The 23779-nt window shown below is 38.1% G+C and overlaps 2 long non-coding RNA genes across 2 annotated transcripts in view; both read right to left on the bottom strand.

The window, feature by feature from the left end:
* Window positions 1–23779, bottom strand: part of LOC118897724 — a 66875-nt gene that overhangs the window by 753 nt on the left and 42343 nt on the right. The gene's annotated exons all lie outside the window — the stretch shown is intronic.
* On the bottom strand, window positions 796–23123 carry LOC118897725. Its single transcript, XR_005020539.1, has 3 exons — window positions 23016–23123; window positions 913–951; window positions 796–823 (listed from the first exon to the last, which is right to left on the bottom strand). It is a non-coding gene; the product is annotated as an uncharacterized LOC118897725 (long non-coding RNA).

Consider the following 23779-nt stretch of genomic DNA (forward strand, 5'->3'; position numbering starts at 1 on the left):
AAATCACAGGCCAGTAGTGACAACATTCAACCTTCTGAGTAAGGATCTTCATAGTGCACTCAAAAATCTCACCAGCAACTTCTTCAGCTTCCTTATATTGAACCTGAATCCCTCTAGCTACAACCCCTGTTCCTCTGGCTTGTTTTAGCAGGGAACAGCTGGTCTACAATCTCCATGTAATATCCATTCATGGATTTATTAAATTGTAATGCATATTAGCTGGGTTACATATTCCGAAAGTAGCAGGCTCTTAGCATTACCAGCAGTCATTTTTCAGTTCTGTGCAAAATATACCCCTGGGAGCTCTTAGCAGATGTTTGCTAAAATTATTGAAAGAAACAAGAAATAAGACTTTCCCTAGTTTTGAATCCACAGTGAGTAAACCATTTAAAAATGGCCACAAGGCATCTCCAAATCTGAAAATTAAGAAAGGCACTCTTTTTATGAGTATCCTTGTCCAAGCAAAGTTACATATCACAAGTTAAATCCTAAAAGATGATGCCATCTTACACAGGAGAACATGTTCCTATTACAGCAGTTATGGCTTATGCATGTTAAAATACTGTTTATTTTTAAATTTTTATTTATTTATTTATTTACTTACTTATGGCTGTGTTGGGTCTTCGTTTCTGTGCAAGGGCTTTCTCTAGTTGCGGCAAGTGGGGGCCACTCTTCATCGTGGTGCGCGGGCCTCTCATTATTGCGGCCTCTCTTGTTGTGGAGCACAGGCTCCAGACGCGCAGGCTCAGTAGTTGTGGCTCACGGGCCTACTTGCTCCGCAGCATGTGGGATCCTCCCAGACTAGGGGTCGAACCCGTGTCTCCTGCATTGGCAGGCAGATTCTCAACCACTGTGCCACCAGGGAAGCCCCTAAAATACTGTTTTTAAAACTAAGATTTTATATATTCTTACCTCAAAAGGGCCAAGTAGGATCAGACTTTATGTAACAACCTAAATCAGGAAGCAAAGAAAGAGAGAGCAAGAGGGTGAAAGAGTGAGAACAGGAGTGTAAATGAGAGCAAGAGAGGAAGGGAAGGACGGAGGAACAGAGGGAAAAATGAAAGGAAAAAACATTCATTCCTCTATTCCTAGAAAACATATGGTGATTTTATAGCATTTTATTTGTCTCATTTATTTTCTGTAAGATACTTTGCAAAACTTGTGCCAGGAGAAATCTTGGAAGGAGTAAATCAAAATTAAAGGGGGATACACATAAATATATAAAGCAAATATTAACAGACATAAGTGGAGAAATTGATAATAATACGATAATAGTAGGGGACTTTAACACCCCACTTACATCAATGAACAGATCCTCTAGACAGAAAATCAATAAGGCAACAGTGGTCTTAAATGACAAAATAAACCAGTTGGACTTAGTAGATATCTATAGGACATTCCATCCAAAAACAGCAGAATACACATTCTTTTCAAGTGTGCATGGAATGTTCTCAAGGATAGACCACATGCTAGGCAACAAGTCTCAACAAATTTAAGAGAATAGAAATTATATCAAGCATTTTTTCTGACCACAATGGTATGAAACTAGAACTCAATCACAGAAAGAAAAATGGGAAAAGGACAAACACATGGGGACTAAACATGCTACTAAAAAAAAAAAAATAGGTCAATGAGGAAATCAGAAAATACTTCAAGACAAATGAAAATGGAAACACAGCTTACCAAAATCTATGGAATGCAGCAAAAACAGAAGGAAGTTTACAGTGATACAGGCCTTCCTCAATAAATATGAAAGAACTCAAATAAACAACCTAACCTACCATCTAAAGGAATTAGAAAAAGAAGAACAAACAAAGCCCAAAGTCAGCAGAAGGGAGGAAATAATAAATATCAGAGAGGAAATAAATAAAATAGAGTCCAAAAAAAAAAAAAAAACAGTAGAAAAGGTCAATAAAACCTAGAGCTGGTTTTTTGAAAAGATAAACTTTTAGTCAAGCTCACCAAGAAGAAAAGAGGGAAGACCAAATAAACAAATTAAAAAATGAAAGAGTAGAAATAAAAACAATACCACAGACACATGAAAACAATTGTCAGAAAATATGATGAACAATTATATGCCAACAAATTGGTCAACCTAGAAGAAATGGACAAATTTCTAGAAACATAAAATCTGGCAAGACCAAATCAGGGAGAAACAGACAATCTGAATAGACTGATCACAGTACTGAAATTCAATTTGTAATTGAAAAAACTCCCAGCAAACAAAAGTTCAGGACCAGACAGCATCACAGGGGATTTCTACTAAACATATAAAGAAGAGGCAATACCTATCCTTCTAAAACTATTCCAAAAAACTAAAGAGGACAGAACACTCCTAAATTCATTCTTTGAGTCCAACATTACCCTGAAGCCAAAACAAGACAAAGACACTACAAAGGAAAAGAATTACAGGCCAATATATTTGATGAATATAGGCAGAAAAATCAACTGAATATTAGCAAACCTAATCCAACAATATATGAAAAGGATCATACACTATGATCAAGTAGGATGTATTCCATGGATGCAAGGATGGTTCAATATTCGCAAATCAATCAATGTGATATACCACATTAACAAAAGGAAGGATAAAAATTACATGATCTTCTCAATAGATGCAGAAAAAGCATTTGACAAAATTCAACATCCTTTCACAATAAAATCCCTCATCAAAGTTGGTATGGAGGGAAGATATGTCAACATAATAAAGGTCATTTATGATAATCCCACAGCTAATATCATACTAAATGGTGGAAAGCTGAAAGCCTTTTCTCTAAATTCAAGAACAAAACAAGATGCCCAGTCTTACCATTATTTAATATAGTATTGGAAGTCCTAATCACAGAAAACAGAGAAGGAAAAGAAATAAAATGCATCCAAATTGGAAGGGAAGAAGTAAGTAAAATTGTGACTATTTGCAGATGACATGATACTATATATAGAAAACCAACGATTCTCCACCAAAAAGCTTTAGAACTAATAAATGAATTTAGCACAATTGCACAATACAAAATTAATATACAGAAATCTGTTGCTTTTCTATACGCTAAAAATGAACTACCAGACATCAAAAAACAATCCCATTTAAAATCACATCAAAAAGAATAAAATACCTAGGGATAAACTTAACCAGGGAGATAAAAGATCTATATCCTCTGAAAACTATAAAACACTGATGAAAGAAATTGAAGATGATACAAAGAAATGGAAAAATATCCCATGCTCTTGGATTGGAAGAATTAATATTGTTAAATTATCCATATTACCCAAAGCAATCTACTGGTTTAATGCAATCCCCATCAAAATGCCCATGATGTTTTTCACAAAACTAGAATAAATAATCTTAAAATTGTTATTGAACCACGAAAGACCCCAATTGTCAAAGCAATCAAGAAAAAAGAATAAAGCTAGAGATATCACACTCCCTGACTGCAGACTACAAAGCTACAGTAATCAAAACAGGATGGTACTGGCACAAAAGTAGACACATATATCAATGGAACAGAATAGAGAGCCCAGAAATAAACCCATGGTCAGTTAACCTATGACAAAAGAAGCAAAAATATACAGTGGAAAAAAGACTGTCTTTTCAATAAGTATTGCTAGGAAAACTGGACAGCTACATGTAAAAGAATAAGATTAGAATATTTCCTCACACCATATATAAAAATCAACTCCAAATGGATTAAAGACCTAAATGTAAGACCTGAAACCATAAAACTCCTAGAAGAGAACATAGGCAGAACACTCTTTGACATAAACTGCAGCAATATTTTTTTGGATCAGTCTCCTAAGGCCAAAGAAACAAAAACAAAAATAAACAAATGAGATCTAATTGAACTTAAAAGATTTTGCACAGCAAAGGAAACCATCTACAAAATGAAAAGACAACCTACTGAATGGGAGAAAATATTTGCAAATGATATGACCAATAAGGGGTTAGTATCCAAAATATATGAACAGCTCATACAATTCAATATCAAACAAACCAACAACCTGATTTAAACAAATGAAGGAATATAACAAAATAGAAACTGACTCACAGATGCAGAAAACAAACTACTGGTTACCAGTGGGGAGAGGGAAGGGGAGAGAGGTGAGATGGGGTAAGGGATTAAGAGGTACATAATATTATGTATAAAAGAAATAGGCAACCAACATATATTGTACGGCACAAGGAAATATAGCCATTATTTTATAATAACTTTATTTATTTATTTTTTTTGGCTACACCACGTGGCATGCGGGATCTTAGTTCCTTGACCAGGGATCAAACCTGTGCATTCTGCAGTGGAAGCATGGATTCACTGGACCACCAGGGAAGTCCCTGTAATAACTTTAAATGGCATATAATCTATAAAAATATTGAATCACTATTTTGTACACCTGAATATAATATAGTAAATCAACTATATTTCAATTTAAAAAATTAACAAGGGATAAAGAAAACAATTTCCTTGGAGAAATACTAAACATTGCAACCTTGCATTGCATTCATAACTGCATGAGTTTCCATTAACAGTAACTAATAATTCTTTTTCTAATTCAGTAGACACAGAAATCAGGAACTTTATGTTATTGTTTCTATGCAAGTGGTCGTTTTCTCTCTCCACTCCATGATGCTCAAATTCCTTTTTCAAAAATATCCCCGTGAGTGTAAGTCTAAATTCATGCCACAGCAGTTGAGAAAGACTATGGTCTGCAAAATTCTGTGCTTTGCTTACAGTTTAACATGTTTGCTGTTTCTGAAGAGAAGGAAGTTTCCAAATCATGCATAGTTATGAATGAAGCATTTTAGCAAGTAATCCTCAAGGAATAACGAAAGATCAATTCTCATTGTCACCCTACAAAGGAAGAGATTGAGCTTTTAATGCTGTACTCACAGTACATGCATGCCAAAGAAACCCAGAACTGGGACTTTGAGAGCAGGACAGAGACTGGTGGGGCACTTTGTGGAAGTGATCCTCAGATATGTCTATCATTGAATGACACTATGTACATATGGAGTGCTTTCTTCCTCTCCCTGTGAAGGCACTAATGTCATCACCGAAGACAAATATCATTTGTATGAGAATACTTCTATTGTTCCTTCATAATTATAAGTAATACATAGCTGATCTGGAGATTTTTGAAAGTATAGAAATTGCAAAGAAAAAATTAAAACTCCTTTTAACTCTACTACATCATTGTTCACAGTTTGGTTCATTTTCCTCCTGGAATTTTTTTTCCTTAAACCACAGAAATTTATTCTCCCCTAGTTCTAAAAGCTAGAAGTCCAAGATCAAGGTGTTGGCAGAGCTGGTTCCTTCTGGAATTTTTTTATACCCAAAATAGTTATTCCTTACTTACAAAATTTGGATTATCCTAAATATGGTACTTTTCACTTAATGTAATGTCATAGCTTCTTCTGTGTCATTAAATGTTGCTCAAAAATTTGAATTGATACATATTATCTCATAGCATAATCATGACAATATTTAACCATCTGTTAAGTATTGCCACACATTGAGTTGGTTCTAATTTTCCAGTGTTATAAATAAATATTCAATAAGCATCCTTGTACATAACTCTTTGCCTTATCTCTGATAATTTTCTTAGGATAAATTCCTGAATAGGAATTTACTAAATCAAAGGGAAAACAAGTATTTGGAGGCTTTGTGTCCCAAATTACAAACTACTCTTCTGAAAGAGAAGACCAACTTACAGTCCTACTAGCTGAGCAAAAAGTGTCCATTTCCTGAACCCACAGAAATTACTGTATTCATCTTTGACAGTTTAAGAGTCATGACATGGTACATCGTTGTTAGTTTTACATGCACTTCCTTGACAATCACCATGGTTGAACACCTTAATTCTGTTGATCAAGTATTCCCTTTTAGTGATAAAGCCGAAAGGTTGTTCCCTCAAATCCCCTGGGCAGTTTGTTTACTCATCTCAGGGACCAATGAAAGGAAAGAAGGTGTACGTGAATTCTGGATTCGGTTTGCCTCCTCTCCTTGGTAACCCTTTCATTCATAGTACCAGCTTCATTCATGAGTTCTCATTATCTATCCAGGAAGTGAGATATTTACTTACAAGTGGTGACTACAGTGAATCATCGAAGTGTGTGAACATTATAAATAGATTCTTGTGGATACTAAGAAAGATGTTTATACGTTTCAAAGTATAAGAGAAACCTAAGTCAAGCAGCTGTGAGGAGAGGACTGCATATTCTTATCAGTGTGGCTGATATGGTCAACAATGAGTTTCAAAAATCTAATGTCAGTTTTATACTTGATAGGCATTTTATTATTTTGTGTCCTGGCTATAGTCAACAAGTTCAATAAGAAGAAGAAAAATAACAACAAATAATTATTAACACCCCATGAGCAGAACAGTGTATTTTTTTAAAATCCTAGATTTTAAAAAAAAGAAGAGATTGATGATGCTTTAACGGAATTGTGGAGGGCAAAGAGATTTCAACTACAATAAGGTGCTAGATGTAGTGAGATTACATCTTTGAAAAATCATATTAGTCATTGTGAGGGCTTGAGAAGTGAATTCTTCAACCAACACTCTTCTCCCCTGGAGAAGGGGAGAGAAGGGAGCAGAGGAGACATGATGAGAAGAGAGAAGTGGGTAGATCCTCATCATAAGGACTAACTAGCCTCCTAACTAAAATCAGAAGCCTTTTTACTCCCTTTGGGGTGTGGTCTTTCAATGTGGAAAGAGGGTGGGTGGTCTTCACCACTTTTGCTTTTGGTCTGACCTCTGCCCTCCCCTGAGGCAATGAATGAAGAAGGTTTAGATGGTTGGAATAGAGAAAGGGTAAAAGATGGGGGACAGAAATAAACACTCATAAATATCTATAAAATATCAGTTAATATGGCTGAAAGGAGGTCCCCAAGGTAACAACCATGGAAAGTCCCAGGGTGGAAAGCAGCTGTGAGCTGTCAAGAGACAACACTCTTGGTAGCTGGGAGAATGGATGCCTCAGTCCTGAAAGGAGAATCTGGGCATTGTCCCCCAGTTCTATTTTAGCTGGTTAGGGCCTTCAACTCACCCCCAGTATAGCTGCAGTGTATGAGAAAAGCACGGGAAAACCTAAATTGACTAAGATATTTTTTCTGCTACTATGGCAGGATAAAGACTCCAGAGAGAATACTGTTGATAACTACAGTAATGTTACTTTAACCTCTTTACATCTGGCAAAATACAAACACAACACTACAAAATTCATTTATGTTTATCAAGACCCTACTCATTTATTCAGCAAAGCTACCGCATGCCTTGCCTCCTGTGTCCAAGCTAACTGCAGTCCAAAATACAGAGATGAGTAACACAAGCCTGACCAAATGGATGTTAGTCTTTTTTTTTTTAAGATTTTTTTTTGATGTGGACCATTTTTAAAGGCTTTATTGAATTTGTTACAATATTGCTTCTTTTTTTTTTTTTTTTTTTATGTTTTGTTTTTTTGCCCACGAGGCATGTGGGACCTTAGCTCCCTGACCAGCTCCCACAACCCCTGCATTGGAAGGCGAAGTCTTAATCACTGGAGTGCCAGGGAAGTCCCAAAGTCTTACAGGGGAGATTTGGCAATGAGGGTAGAATGAGATCCCAATTCCCTAGAATGGAATATCTAGTTGGAACTATCTCATTGGAACAACTATCCAGTCTGAACCATAGCAAGCCTGAGGTTTACCTATGTGACAACTATGTAGGATCACTTTTCACCGTTATAGCCTGGGCCCAGGAATATCGGACTGTCTGAGTTGAAATCTGAACTTCATCACTAGGTACTTATGATAAGTTATTCGACCTTTCTGGGCCAATTTCTACATGTATCAAATGGGAATTATTATAGTACCTAAATCATGGAGTTGTTGTAAGGATTCGAATTAGAAAATTCATATAAAGAACTAAGCATTGTGCCTGGCACATAGTAATCATTAAATTAATATCAATCTTCACACATCTGTCTCACCATCACAGAGTTAAAATGTAGTTTGCTTTATTAAAATTCAACGTACACAGTTTTCTATTGTATAAAGCATATGAAATGAGGTGCATCTGGCATACACTTAGATTGGGATACAATCATGAAGAAATATGAGACAGGGTTAATTTTGATATCACCAAATCTGCCATTTGTGAAAACTCATTAATGTAATTTACAAATCAAATTCATAATTATTCAGGTAGAACATTTGCTCTGCTCTCCACTGATCTAAATTTCATGCCACATTCAGTAGTTGTACAATCCAGAATTTAGTAATCATGCATATGGGATGATTTCCCCAATATTTGTTTTTACCTTTAGAATAAGGACTGACGGCTAACACTTTCCATTATATATGTATCTGCATGGGCTTAGCAAGTTTCTTCATCCAGAAAGACTTCTATCACTATGCTTTTCCTACCATGCCAGAAATTCAACAGTTATATGGAAAAAGGAAATCATGTGAAGAAAAGGGGACTTGCCCTCACTCCTCAGGGAAAAGAAAAACTCTCTGCTCTATCCTCCAGGACCTCTTGGCCACAAAGCAGTAATGTACCACCTAGGCTGGGCTTCCTGCTGCTTTTGATATCACTGTGATAAGCTTATCAGGGAAAAAAACAGCAAAGCAGAAGCAGAGCATCAGCATTTCACATTAATGTGATATTCTTGCTACCTGCACGACCAAGTGGGGAGCGTTGTATGTTACAGTGAGCTTCCTGGTTCCCTGGAGGATGAAAGAATGCCAGTATGATCGCAAACACGCAGCTTGCAGAGGCACTAGCTCACTGCAGCAGACGCTGAACACCTGCCTGCACTGAGCTGGCAGGAGGACTCACCATATTCTGTGCTGCAAAATCACAGGAAGGGCTGTTTATAAACCTGTGAAAGGAGGAAGCTTCATTCGATGGAAAAGGCTTTAGAGGAAATCCAGCTCCCTGGCACATAATCTGTTTCCTCTGCCTTCACCTTCCTGGGCACCCTACAGTAAGTAATGCAAAAATGACCATTACATAGTGCGAAAACATTATAGAGAGAGAGATAAAGAGAGAGAGAAGAGGGAAAAAGAGAAGAGGGTAGAGAGTTCTTAGAAGGCAAGGTAAGATAGCCAGTTTACCAGCAGCTTCATTTGGGGGCTGGTAGGTGCATTTCCTCCTAAACTGCTGAATATCTAGACTTGATGTGAAAGTGATCAGATGAATATCCTTAACCCCCATTTCCTTTGCACTCCTTGGGCACTCTGCAGGTTATTTCAAGTGCTTAATAAAACAAACCAATAAGACAAAAGAAAGATCTGTGTTAGATTTCCTAAGAAGCCTTAAAGTCAAACATTAATTGCAAATTCAGATACATAATACAGAATTCAATCACTGTTCCAATCTACAGTCATCACATACCTTGTTGATTTCATGCAATTTACCAAGATGACTAAGATCTGACATACTCCAGTGTAACTCTTCAGCACAGCAGAAAATCTAGTGAAACCACTGGGGAAATTAGTCTTAATAGTAGTGCTTAACTGTAAATCTTCCCATGGCTGGTCACAAATTTAATCTTTGGCTAAACTCTGGTTCCCAGTTTTTCTGTTGTTTTGCATTAAAAGCTTAGGATGCTTCTGAATTATAATCAAAAGCGATCATGGTTTTAAATTAAACTATATTCATACATGCATACATGTACACATACACATAATTCATTTGGCACAAACACCAACAATTAGGTTTTACTCCCAGAAAACTGATAGAGTGAAGATGAGATAGAAAGAAAAAAAAGAGAGAGAGAAGAGAGTACAAAGAATCTCTCCGAGCATTCTGTGTTTAAATGTTTTCTCCCCATCCCTCTTTTCTAAAATGTTAAGAATATTTTTTGGAATGCTTTGGCAGGACTCCAAAGATTATCGCCGCCATATTTCAGAATCACACATAGAATTATAATCTCCATTCCAAGCCAAGTGCCAGCCTGAGTCTTAAGAAATGCCTGTTCTTGCTCCCTCCCCCTTTTCCAGAAACTCCTAATGTGGAAGTAGTTGCAGCTTTGAAAGAATCAAACACAATGCTGCACTGCTTTTCTCCTTTTAAATCCCACCCTGACAGTCACCTCTAAGCCAACTGGTTTCACCCACCTCAGCCTCCTCCAAACAGCTTAATCCCAGCCTACAATATTGAACATTCCTGACTCTACATTCCACTGACCCCTAATCCTTTAAATCTCTCCCCCACTCTCCTTTGCCACATTCCTAGGATTTATCAAACTTTTGTAATTCAGGATTAGTTTGCATATTTACCTTGGGTCACTCTGGGATACACAAAACTATTCTGGTGCTAAGTGAGTTGGCATACCCTGAAGAAGTTGAAGGTAAGTAACATATAAATTCAGATACTCAGACACTGTCAAGTACCCTAACTGCTGAATTTAAGGTGCCAGACTTAGCAAATAAAACTACAGGGTAACCAATTAAATTTGAATTTCAGATAAACAATGTCTTTTGCATAAGTATGTCCTTTGCAGTATTTGGGACATACTTATCCCAAAATGTATTTGTTGTTTACCTGACATTCAGATTTATCTGAGCACCCTGTCTTTTATCTGGCAACCTTAGCTGCATCTGGACACGGTGAGGAGGAAGTCAAAGTTTAATCAATAATATTCCAGAAGCAGACCTCAACAAAGTGACAGAGGACCCATGTCCTGCCTCAGAGTTTAGGAAAAGAAAGTCTGGAGCAGAAAGGGCAAGACAAGGCATGCAGCTGCCCTTCCGCTGTCCCATGCCCATGGCCAACATCCTTAATCAAACAAGATACCCCTTTCTGGCTTCAACACAACCCCTCAGACATCCATTACAAATCAATCAGACTTCGCTCGTGAGATGAAACCTTTTAGCAGTCCCTGGCCTAGACAAGGTGAAGAGAGTGGAAATATGTGGAATTACTCAGGTTTAGCTCCCAGGCAAATCTCAGTGGGTTTTCCTGTATTCTCTGAAAAACAGAAAATAAAATTTAAAAAACAACAACAAAAAGACCATAAAAAGCCATGAAATTGCAGAGTTGTCACTAGATAGCTCATTGGGGCCTTGATAATGAATGATTCTCTAGTGGTAGTTCTGAAAATCTGGATTATAATCCACATTGGGCCTCATTGATAATGCACATTCTTTCTTTGGTTCTTACAGCTAAAAGATGCATAATTCATATACTGTCATTACATACATTCAAAGATTACTTGTTGGCCACCTACTAAATGAATGAGTTAAAGTTATTGAAATGATGTATTTACAAAATTAAGCTCTTGCTTTAGTAGGGTTTACTCTACTAAACTCATAATTAGATGACTCTAATTCAGGGTCCTACACTGCCATGTAATGCAGGCAAGGTTGTGTAAGTCTAATTGAGCACAACTTGTGGAGTGCCTGCAGTTTTCAGGAAGCATACTTGGTTATCGATGTGGTCTTAACTTGGTCATGGTTTCCAAATGCCGTGTACTTATGAATTACTTTTGGCTTAGCTTCTTCATTTACATTGGACTTTGTTGTGGATCATTTGGTTAACCCCAGAGTGTAGAGTGATATATGCTTCCATCAACGGTATTTGAGGACCATAATTTTTCAATCACCAGACTTTAAGTCATGTATACATTGTGATTCAAAGACGAGTCATCTCTACCACTCTGCTAAGGCAAACCACAAAAATTTGCTTATACAGTGACACATTCCCTCTTATTACTATATTCTCTTCCCTCTGTAGAGTGGGAATGGATAGAATAAGTGGGCTGTGGGGTCTTTTGCTCTGCCAATCCACACCATAATCAAAAATAGTTTGAGAAATACTCTTCCAGAACAATGACTCTCAACTGTAATCAGGTGGTATTAAATATTAATACACAGAATGATATCACGTGGCCAAATCTTTTTCATAACCAGAAAAATGTCACAGCAAGAAACAATAATTTTATGATACATAAAATTTCAACCAAAAGCACATCACTAATGTTTTAAGTTATTAAACTAAACATGGCTCTACTAATTTTTTTCCCATAAATATTTGTTTCCTCTTCCTTTATTCTTTATGTTTACTGGCAAAAACCAGCTCTTTAAAAAGAAATGTATAGAAAAAAAATCTTTAAATTGACAAACTGTTTTCCATTTAATTTATTTTTCCTACAAACAGGGAAACTACTTCCAATATTCTATTTTAGGGCTATACTACTTTGGTTTCTTTGGGAGCACAAACCAAATAAGTCACAAACTATTAGTGAATTATGAAATCAAAGGAGTAGATGTTGAGCAGATTTTTGGGGAGACTTTGTGTTTTTGTTTGTTTGTTTGGATAGCATAGCATAAAATATACAGCATTAACCTCCTGAAAATTGTTTCTTCAGCTGCATGTGTGCACGCGTGCACGTTTTCTAGGCCACAGTGAAAAATGAATTTCTGGCTATGTGAGAACGTCTTGGTTTAAAAATTTGAAAAACATTGCTCTAAAGTATTGCTTCTCAAACTTTACGGCATAAAAATTACCTGGGAATCTTACTAAAATGCAGCTTCTGATTTGGTAGGTCCGGGTTAGGGTATTATTGATACATTTTGCATTTCCGTAAATCCAAAGTGATTCTGATGCTTCGGATCCAGGGGATCACAATTTGGGTCGCAGCAGCCTAGAGCGACAGCCACAATCCACGTTCAGAGGAAGACTAGACCTCTGAGGGCACGGTGAATGAACTCTGTATCCCTTTATTTCCCACTCAGGTTGCTCATGTAGCGTGAGGAGCCTGAAGCCAAAGACCCTGGCTAAAGTACAGTAGACCCTCCTGTTGGAGGGTTCTGCATCCGACATTCAATGAATCAATTGCGATTGGTTGAATTCTAGGTTGTGGAACCCGCGGATAGGAAGGGTCGATTTACTACACCGTTTTACATAAGGGACTTTAGCATTCGTGTATTTTGATATATGGGGGGAGGGGGGGACCAAACCCCTGCCAATACAAGGGACGACTGTAGTTCCTTCTACCAGAGACTGAGGCTGCTTACCTTCCCTTCTCTGCTGTCTCTTCTTCCCACTCCTTCTTGTGTGTGTTATTGAAAAGTTGGGAAAGATTACTGGTCACAAGTCACTGACATGAAACAGGTCAAAATAGGTATGGGATTCAGAGATGCACAGTTGGTGAGAACTCTGGACTAATATCGCCGCAATATCGATTTTCCACCCTGCCATTCACATAATCTATTCACAACACAAATCTGTGCCTTGTTCCTCCCTAAAAGTCTTCAGTGGTTCTTTATTGAGGATTAAGTTTTCTAGTTTTATAGACTTAGGACATACTCTGCTTCCCTCCAGCCTTGTTTTCCTCCAATCCAGTTCCCAGAACCCAACCTGCCTTTTCAGTATGTCTATTTGTTCACGTATGTTCCAGTGTGAAGTCTTCATCTGGTTAACTTCCATTCATCTTTCCAGATACCCAGCTAAAAACTGCATTCTGTTGATCTGGTTCCAAGGGAGATATCACCACCTCCTGGGCGCCATCTTGGAAATTCTAAACCCAGGATTATATGCCTCTCCTAGGTACTCCTGTAATATCCCTACCTCTTCTTATGTGCTGTATGTAATTGTCTACCTCCCTTCACCAGATAGGGTATAGATGAAGCGAAAGGGCTTGCTTTCATTGTCCCACAACCCTAGCACAGGTCCTGGGATGAAAAATAGGATGGAATATTGAGAAGGGGACTTAATGAAAGAGTCAGCACTTTTAATCATTCAGGGAATCAATAAACCTATTGACCACCATGGAGCTCCCTTAAAGCATGATGCAAAAACTGAGAACCCTAGCTTTCTTTTTTGTCTTGTTTTATTGAAACTAAAATTGCTAGAAATATCCTCTAGATAAGCTTCTTCCCTAAATAAGTTACTCTAGATAATGGAAACTTTTATTTTGTTGTAAGGCTTCCAGAAACACAGGGTGAGGTTTACAGGTTTCTCTCCTTTAATTTCTATACCTGGATTTTTTTAAGGTGAGGTGTTCTGATTCATGGAGATGTATGAATAGAAGTGACCTCACCATGGGTGGGGTCAGTCTTAATCTGATACCTCCCTGCCTTGATCCATTCCCTGATTCTTCTGCCAGGCAAAAGGACTTCTCTGCTCCTCTCCTCTCTAAAAGTCAAAGAAGAGAAAAACACCAAAAAGCTCCATTTTATCAAACTCTGCCAATAACTGCAGGGCATTGGGCTGATTATTAACGGTGTTTTATGAGACTTTCTCATTTTACACCTTCCACAGATGTAGAAAATTATTTTGTATTCATCTGAAAAGAATTAAGGGCATCCAGATAAGTTTCCTAACATGACAGACAAGTCACTCCTAAAGTGAATTTTTATGTCTTGTGTTTAGGCAGAGATTATTTTTCTGGAAATTGATAGGTTGAATACTTTTTATTTCTCTTTCCTTAAAGTGCTTAGAGGTAGCCAAATGTTAATTGAATATTGTGAAGAGACCCTTAATTCAATTAATTGGCTATTTTATGACATGCCACCTGAAACCTACCTTCCAACAAAAGATGAGAGATTAGTACATTTTCGCTTTGTCTACTAGCAAGTTTTCCTTTTTATTCCTTGGATTCTTGCAAGTTTACCAACTTTATTTTGCCTTAGGATAAGATTAACTGCCAAGTAGATGTTCATTGTTTTTAAGTCGAAGCTATATTTAGTCAAGTGATGAAAATCCAATCAATCAGTTCCCGTGTTATTCTATAAATACATATGAGGGAGAGTTTGACTTTGTCAAATTCTCAGTAATCATAGAACAGAATTTGTTCTAAATGTCAAAAATGGCTTCAGAAAGATCCCTCAGAGACCCAGTATGTCCCTGTTGAGTATCACTGAGTTGTTAATTTCACAACAAAAAGAGCTAGGAGGAATAAAAATTGAGTAGAAAGAAAAAAAGAGGTTACAACAAAAATTAAAAGCTCCTCAAGTTGTACAATTAAGATATAGGAATAACACACATTGGAAAGACACAGCTTTGTAGTAGTTGGTTTTGCAGAATAAAACTCTAACAACAGGTTTATTTATTATCAGGTTTTGTGGCTATCGTCATCCTTTTTTAAGTAATGTTTCTATGTATATGGAGATAAGTGGCTTCCTGTATTAAAACTGTGCAATTGTTCCCTCAGCTCAGAAGTCCCATTGCCTATATATGAACATGAATTAATATAGCCCAGAATTGTTATTAATGTTGAGTAACATATCTACCCTGGCGAACTATGTACCCCTATTCTTTCTGATACTCAATTGCATATTTGTCCTTATGTCACATGGGAGAAATTCAAAAGGAATTTGGGACTTTTGCCAAATTCTCTAAATTCTTGAATTCAAACATTTTAAGCAAGATGAAACAGGAAATCCAAAGGGTATCCTCTGAGCAGGAAAACACATCCTAATAAAAGGAATGCAATGAAGCAAGCCTTTATTTCAGGGCACTTTGGTCTGTGAGCAAGGTGGCATGCAGGATTGTTATGAAAATTCCTTCACAAAGCAACTTGAGAGGACTTTGAATATCAGTTTCCATCACATGGCTCAGCAGGGATGTTAGCTGGTCCAGAGAGTAGAACTAAGATGACCTTCTACCAACAGACCTAGGTCAGTGCTATTCAAAGTTTGTTCCAGGCACTGATGCTGGTCTTCCAACTGTTATTACCTGTCCGTAGTGGCAGAAGTATAAAAATTGAAAGAAACTATTTAGAAACTTTTTAGTGAATTGATTTGCCTGATCAGCAGACTTGTGTTTGTGTGTCTTTTCTTTCTTTGGGATTAAAGAATAAAACCTGGTCCTTCACAATAGATACAGTTTGAGAAGCGTTCCTTGAGGCACTTCTAGATTGCAGCCATCCAGGGTGACACTGGGGATGGGCATATCTCTGAAAAAGAACTATTCAGACACAGAATAGATGGTTGCCTCAGGAGTTCCCACTGTTTGAAGTCTTCTTCCCAGGACGAGTAACCCATCAGGAAGGAGAGATACCACCACTACTGCCCAGTAAGCATCAAAAAGAATGTCGAGACTTTTTTTACATTTCATCTTCCAAAAAAAAGAGCATCTTTTACCAAGCCACTCCCTTCCAGCTGAAACTTTCAGGGCCAGATACCAGTTTAGAGCTTTTTTTTTCCGATTGTCTTGAGCCCCTCTCTAAGTTGCAGGGCGGCGGGGGGGCGGCGGCAGGGGCTGTCCAGCATCATTTCCTAGTGAGAAATTATTATGTGAATATTCAGCATCAGTTATGAACCGCTCCCCCTCCAAAACCAAGCCTCCAGAATCCCCCTCCTGGACCACCGATGACTAGTTCCCAAGGAAGTCTTTGCAGCTCCTTTTATTCCAATAACCTTATAAACAATCATGAACAAGATTTTTCCCTTCTTCCCCTCCTGATGCACTCTGTCCAGTAACAAAATCTCCATCCACCAAACAGTGAAAGAATATAGACAAATATTGTACTTAAATGACATTTCCTTCCAGGTATAGAAGATTTACAAATGTCAGAGAATGCATTTGATTCCAGAGAAGGTCAATAGGGAGGGTGATAGAAAAGCAATGAAGAATTACATTCTAAATATGAATATCAGTTTCGAAAAGCGCTCTGTTTCTGAACTTGAATAAGTTCATTTAAACTCCCTGCTAGCATTTTACCACCCAGACTGGAGGGACTAATTCAAAACAGAACTAATCTGAGAACCCCACTGAGGTTAGTGTTTCTAAAATGCTTCACAGTGTATAAAAGGGGGATCTACGTGCCAAATGCTATTACTGTCCACTCCTGCCATGTTTCAAATTGACCTCTAACCTTTGATACAATGGAGTGTGAAACCAGTTTTAAGATGTAGCTAATGCCAAACTGGCTGCAAGGGAAAAATAGGAAAAGTAAGCCTGGCTGAGTTAAGCTCTAGCATACCACAATTTCACAGTTGAACCAAAAGTAGTGCAAATTCAAATTGTAGGGTGTAGAGAACCTCAACTTTGAAGTCAATCCCTTGGGTAGTGGAAAGTGGAGCTTGTTTATATCTGCAAGTTAACCCTTAGGTAGGACAAGATCAGGCAACAGAACTCCAGCTACTGCTAAGAGTGTGTCTCTGTGTCCCCAAACTGCCCCAAACACTGTTGACAGTTTTAAAAAGATTCCAAAGAAACACAACACTCCCCCTTAGTTTTTTTTTTGGCTTTCAGCTACTTTTCTCTTCCTCTCTGTATCCTTCATTTCATTTCCAAAAGATCCTGGAGAAAACTACTTCTAGGTAATTAGAAATCTGAGAAACGTTTCCATCTAAAAGCCAAAAAAAAAAATGTTTTTTTATTAAAAAAATAATAACCTGTCAGTTTAAAGGGAGCCATTTTTTAATACAGTGACTCAAATTTCTGTGGCCAAAATCTTCTTTCCTGATCATGACCATTTCCCTATTCAGTTAACAGTATTGAGATTTCCTTCTTTATCACAGCCCTGCTCTAGCTGTTACAGATATAAAAATATGAGAGAGTAACTCCCTGTACTCCCAATTCCTTATAAAGTGCTGCTGAGAAATTACGTGTATTGTGCTCTTTCGGAAGTTGCCTCACTTCTCTTATTAAAGCATCTTCTTCTACATTAATGAGTCATTTACCATTGTCTGGTCAAAGTTAAGGGAAATCAGCAAGGGAAAGATTAGAAAGGCTGAGATAGAATCTGGCAAGGTCAGTGAGACCCGACAGAGAGTTTTATGTGCCTTAAGAGGTCCCAAATGTGTGAAGGAAGGTATAAGAAGGGGTAAGAATAGAGAAAACAGAAGAATATTGAAAATCCAATTTGGGATTACTGGCCCAATCAAAGATAATGGGTAAACCCAAAAGAGCTGAGTTCAGTACCCAAGTCCAGGAGTCCAGGCTGGGCAGAGGGGGAGAGGTCAAATCTAAAATCTGAATACACAGCTAGAATTTTAAGATTCAAATGAGAAAAGGGGAAATTGCACAATTCAGGAGACTTGAAAGCACATCTCAACAACTGGACCAAGACAGCTGCCTGGTCTGAAACACCCTCTAAAACGGTCTAATCTAATGGAAATGTTCCTCCCGCAGACGGGCAAGGCTCGGTGGGTGCTTGAGCAAAGGTAGAAACCCAGGGGCCCGGAGCATCCTCTCAGGAACCATGTTGTCTTTTCAAAGACAAACATGCTGGTAAATTACTAGTGTTCATGCAGTATAATCATTTGTATAAATAATAATAATGACAATGCATTTAGAACCAAAGAATACGTAGCCAGTAACTGTCAACTTACTCCTTTTTAAGTCTTCTGGGAATCCCAGAGACCACATGTCTTGGTTCTAACATGATTCTGCAGAATGCCCTCATGCAGTCATACGTACCTACTCTACACAATGATTCCCAGGCTTGGGATGAGGCTCCTGAGTATTTACCCAAGAAATACCATTTTCAGTTCTGCCAAGATCAGCTAACTTTTGCTAATCCAGTTCAAGAATTCAACTTTTGTCTTTCATTAGGTAAATCTAAAATGAGGGGAGGTTACGGTAACCGGAATAATGCCCCCACCAATGATGTCCACACCTTAATCCCCAGTACTTATGAATATGTCATGTTACATGACAAGGGAGAATAAAGGTTGCAGATGCAATTAAGTTTGCTAACCTTGAGATTATCCTGGATTATCTGGGTGGGCCCAATGTAATCACAAGGGACTTTTAGAAGTGGAAGAAGGAGGCAAAAGAAAAGTCAAAGTCAGAAAAGGAGATGCAATGATGGGAGCTGAGGTCGGGGTGACACAATGTGAGAAGGACCCAACACTCTATTGCTGGCTTTGAAAATGGAAGAGAGCCATGAAGCAAAAAAATGTCAGCAGCCTCTAGAAGCTGGAGAAGGCAAGGAAACAGACGCTCCCCTAAAACCTCCGGAAAGAAACCCAGGCCTGCCAACACCTTGATTTTAGCCTAGTGAGAGCCATATCAGACTTCTGGTCTGCAAAACTGTAAGACAGTAAATTTATGCTGTTTTAAGCCACAAAACTGTGGTAATATGTTAAACTTCCATAGAAAATTAATAGTAGTAATTTCTAAAATATACCAAATGGTTCTAAACCACCAACCAAGCATTTATATGCAGGGCAGAAGGGGTCTTCCATGCAAAGGGAATATCCCATACTGAAGAGAAGGATTGCAATGGTGTCTTCCCACATGTGTAGGATGACCAGGCCACAAATGCCCTTTTGAGTATAGGGAGTGCATTGCTATATATATATGTAACAGTGTTTTATATATATGTGTATGTGTATATATATATTATATATATATAATATATATATAAAACAGTGAAGAATCTAGGTTGAGAAATCGGACCAAACTAGTTAATAAACACTGCCAACATATGATTATCCTCTTTATTCTGGGGTGTGAACTGCTTGAGGCATAAAATTTTTCTAACCCCTTCTTCTTGTTCTCCACCTCTCAGACATAACAAAGGGGAAATGGAGGATTTTTTTTCAATTCAGGGTCACATCTCTAAGCCTGGCAAGAAGCAAAGAGTTCTAGATGGAAAACCACATTGTTTACTGCTCCCGAAAATCACTCATTACTTTGATCAAAAGATCAGATAATCCAAACTCTTTAAACAGAGAAAAAAGTCTTAATTCCCAATCCTTATAAAAACGCGTACATTAAATGCTACTTTTAATATTGGCTAGTACTATTTCTCAAGCCCTATGTAAAGAAGACAGATTTCCAAATATATCATCCTCTCATTTGCCAGTGTTACTGATGGAAAGGAAAGAGGAGGTGGAAAACGTCATTTCTAATCAGGTATGATGGCGCTCTCACTGCTCTCTATATGCTTTCTACCTATGAGATAAAATTATTTGCAAGATATTTTTCCTAAGGGAATATTGATCAATTCTACCAAACAGAAGTTCTCTTTACATCATATTGTTAAAACTCTTTTCTTCCTAAGAAAGCTGAGAAAGTAGTAGTAGGATATTCATTAAAAAGGAAGATCAAGGTGCCACGCAAGCTGTATAAGGCCCTTTTGTATCCCGGGAGCATCTGGGGAAGCCACATATGTATGTTGCCATATCATTGCATCATCACTTCTCTGAATCTGAGGGGAGGGTTTTGCGCTACATAAATTGTGGTCACAGAGACTAACTGAGCCCACTCCTGTTACATTTGCGGCCAGGAAAAGAATTGTACATAATTATGCATCTTTGTGGACCGTGCGTGGAAACAAATCCTGGAAATAAAACCAACTCTTTTATCAAGTTCTCCAAGCACACATCCATCACATTTACGAGACCTCAAGAGTGTGAATTTGGAAATTCAAGCATGGCGCTTCCCCTGAAATGGTTCCCCAAGGTGTGTGGATCAGCAAGAATGGAATCCTTCACAGTGTGACTGGGAGCCAGGAGAGAGAATCTGGGTAGAACATGATGAATGAACGACGGCCTCAGTCACCCAGTACATTTGCAACAACTGCTTTGGCATCCAGCTATGGACTCCACAAAGACTTAATTTAACGGTACGAATACACAACGCGGTGTGTGTGTCTGTGTATGTTTTTAATGACCTCCACACAGGCGACCATTTTATCGTGGCTTCCAGCAGAGAGAGGGAAAAACAAGATTCAACTATAGAAGCTGTCTATATTTAATATTTCTGTTAGTTTTCTGTCTGCCAGTCTGGCAGATTGGCCCAATTGGAAAAACAACATCTATGATTGCTGAAACAGTTCCTGGCTACATTTGGCACCCTTAATCATGGAATGACACAGAAATCCCTGTCTGCAAATCTAAGGCAAAAGAGGCCAGCCTTTGTATATCACCAAGACTTATCTGTTTGTCTTTATTTCAAAGTCCAAATTCTAAGGTCATAACTCAGTTCAATAGCATAGCCTTCCACAACATTTCACAAAAACAATGCAAACTCTATGCAAATCCTTGGGTTAACTGGATGTCATCAGTACCATGGCACTATAAAAAATGAATCTATTTCCTGTTCTCTGTTTTGTTTTGTTTTTCTAGGTCAAGCAAAAAAAAAAAAAAAAAAAAAGACACCCAAACTTTCATTCACTCCACTCAAACTCTACTTTTAACAGTAGTAGAATTAAAATAATTTTTCTATATGTTAATATACAGCAAATGAGAAAAATAAAATTAACATCATGTGCTTTTGGTTACTGTTTGGCCACCAAAATTCCTAAATGTGGTGAAAGAATTTTTCAAAGTATTGAACTTGAAATTGGAAGTGCCAAGTATGAAACTTGGTCCTGACTCTTAGTAGCTGGGTGAGATTTGACAGCTCAGCCCTCTGAGTCACTCAGTCTTACATTATTGGAAGATCAAGTGGGACTCCATGTGAGGGAGTTATTGGTAAAACACAGGGTGCTAGTCAAAGGTAACATATTATACGATAAACTGGAGAGAGGACACATGAGTTTGAAAGGTACTACTTAAATCAAAGTTTAACATTCAACAAATCTGTAATTCTTAAGATCAAAAAAAAGGCTGAAAATCCTATTCCTAACCTTTATCAGTAACCATCTGGGCTCTTACTGAGCGAACAAACTGTAATATGTGGTCCCACGTCTAATTAGGTCCTGAAAAATTCAGCAGGATGTGAATGGAAGTTTTGTTTCTATGCAAGAAATCCTGGCAACTAGAACATCTTTTTTTCTCAGCACATCAACATTCCATACCACAAATTACTGGCGTAGACTGCCTCCAGAATCAGCTACCTCACCCTTAACCCTTTGGTTGCCAGTAATGGGGAATACACATTATCAGCAGAGCTGGAGTGGCCCAGGGGATAGGCCCGGGAAAAGACGGATACCATCTTGAGTAAGGCTTTGAATTGGTTATAAGAAGAAAGCATGAGCTTTGAAGTCAGACCATGGTCATTCCAATTTTGGATACACCGTTTTCCTCTTCCCATCTGTAAAGTGGCATAATAATAATCTACAGGATAGTAGTGTGGTTGTGAAGTATCATAAGATGAATTAAGGAGAGTGCCCCAATGCCTAGAAAATACCCAGGAAATGATTGCCTTTCTTATTATCAACTGTGAGTTCATTTTTTGGAATGTTTTAATGTCCACTCAAATTTTCTATGCCTGAAAAACTGTTTTGAAACAAATGCACACATGAAAAAAATATAATATTACCTAATTAATAGCATATCTTACATGTTTTTAGAATAAATACATTTTTGTAATAGAAAAGAGTTTCACTCCTCCTCCCCCCAGACAAATTAGCTCAAGTTGAAAAACTTATTCAGTCTAACTTCACTCTCACCTCCTATACCTACTCAGTCTTCAAATCCTGTCAATCTAATCTCCAAAATCCCCCCTGAGAGCCCCCGTACCTGCTCTTGTTCTGCCTCTGCTCTGCTCTGGACCTCATCACCACTCTCTTCCACAGCTTTCTGGTCTCTTAATTTTGTCTCCATGCTTCCAATCTCTTCCTCCTTCCACGCATGCTCTACACTCTCACCCGTTACCTGGGTCAAACCAGTGAACCTGGCCCATGGGTGCTGCGGAGAATAATCTTCTAATTGTGTCTCATTAACCCAAAAGTGCAGATTTCTTACTGTAATATACAGCTTACTTTGCAGGCTGACCCCAGGTAACCTTTCAGTCTCACAGCCAGGGACTCCCTCTGAATGACCATTTTGCACCTAATTATACACAGAAGGATGCTCCAATGGGAACTTCACCCCCTTCAACAGACACAAGATGCCATAGAGGGTGTGTGGCTGATCTAGGCTAGCAGACAGAAGCAAAGGAAATAACCAACCTGATATATACATGCATAACTGAATCACTTTGCTGTACACCTGAAACTAACACAACATTGTAAATCAACTCTATTTCAATAGAATTTTTTAAAAATTAAAGAAAAAAATAACCAACCTGAGCTTTTTAAACCACTTCTCCCACTTGGAGTAAATAAAAATGGACCTGAGTGTGGAGAGAGGGGATTGTGTGGGATGTCTACACTGGAGAGAGCTGTTGTCATGTAGTCTTACTCCTACCTTTTGAGAGAGGGGCTTGAGGGTCCAGCCTTCTAAATTAGCCCATCAAGGAAGGACTTGTTGTCTCAGGTACTAGGAGGGCTGGTGGCACACTGCTCTTAGCTGTCAGCCCTGTAGGGATTCCCTCAGGTGCAGAGAATAACCTTTCTCAAGATCACTCCTCTGTCAGGGTGGCCCACATCCAATGAAGGATCCAGTGGCATATAAGGCCAAGCTATTTCAGCCTATCTGGTCAACGCCAATGCACCATTTTCGTGCCAGAGCCTCTTATGCAATCAGCTGAGACTCTCCCTCTCAGCTCAATAACTCCCTCTGCCCAGTACTGCATCATCTCCTTCCCTAGGACCTTCCCCAATACACATTTTACATATTAAACTTCACCTCAGAGCCAGCTTCCAGGGGAATCAATAGTGTGTTCTAGTTGTTTGCTTTCAAATATATCTTCCTCCCAGGCTGTAAGTCACTTGAGGGCAGAGATGGTTCTTTTTTTTCTTTTTTTTTGAAACTATGGTTGATTTACAATGTCATGTTAGTTTCAGGGTTTAGCACAGTTATTATTTTTCAGATTATTTTCCCTTATAGGTTATTACTATAGTGTGTATATGTTATCCCAAGCTCCTAATTTATCCCTCCCCTCCTTCCCCTTCGGTAACCATAAGTTTGTTTTCTACGTCCATGAGTCTATTTCTGTTTTGTAAATAAGTTCATTTGTATCTTTTTTTTCAGATTCCACATATAAGCAATATCATATGATATTTGTCTTT

Source organism: Balaenoptera musculus, chromosome 7, assembly GCF_009873245.2.
Source record: "Balaenoptera musculus isolate JJ_BM4_2016_0621 chromosome 7, mBalMus1.pri.v3, whole genome shotgun sequence".
NCBI classification, from domain to species: Eukaryota; Metazoa; Chordata; class Mammalia; order Artiodactyla; family Balaenopteridae; genus Balaenoptera; species Balaenoptera musculus.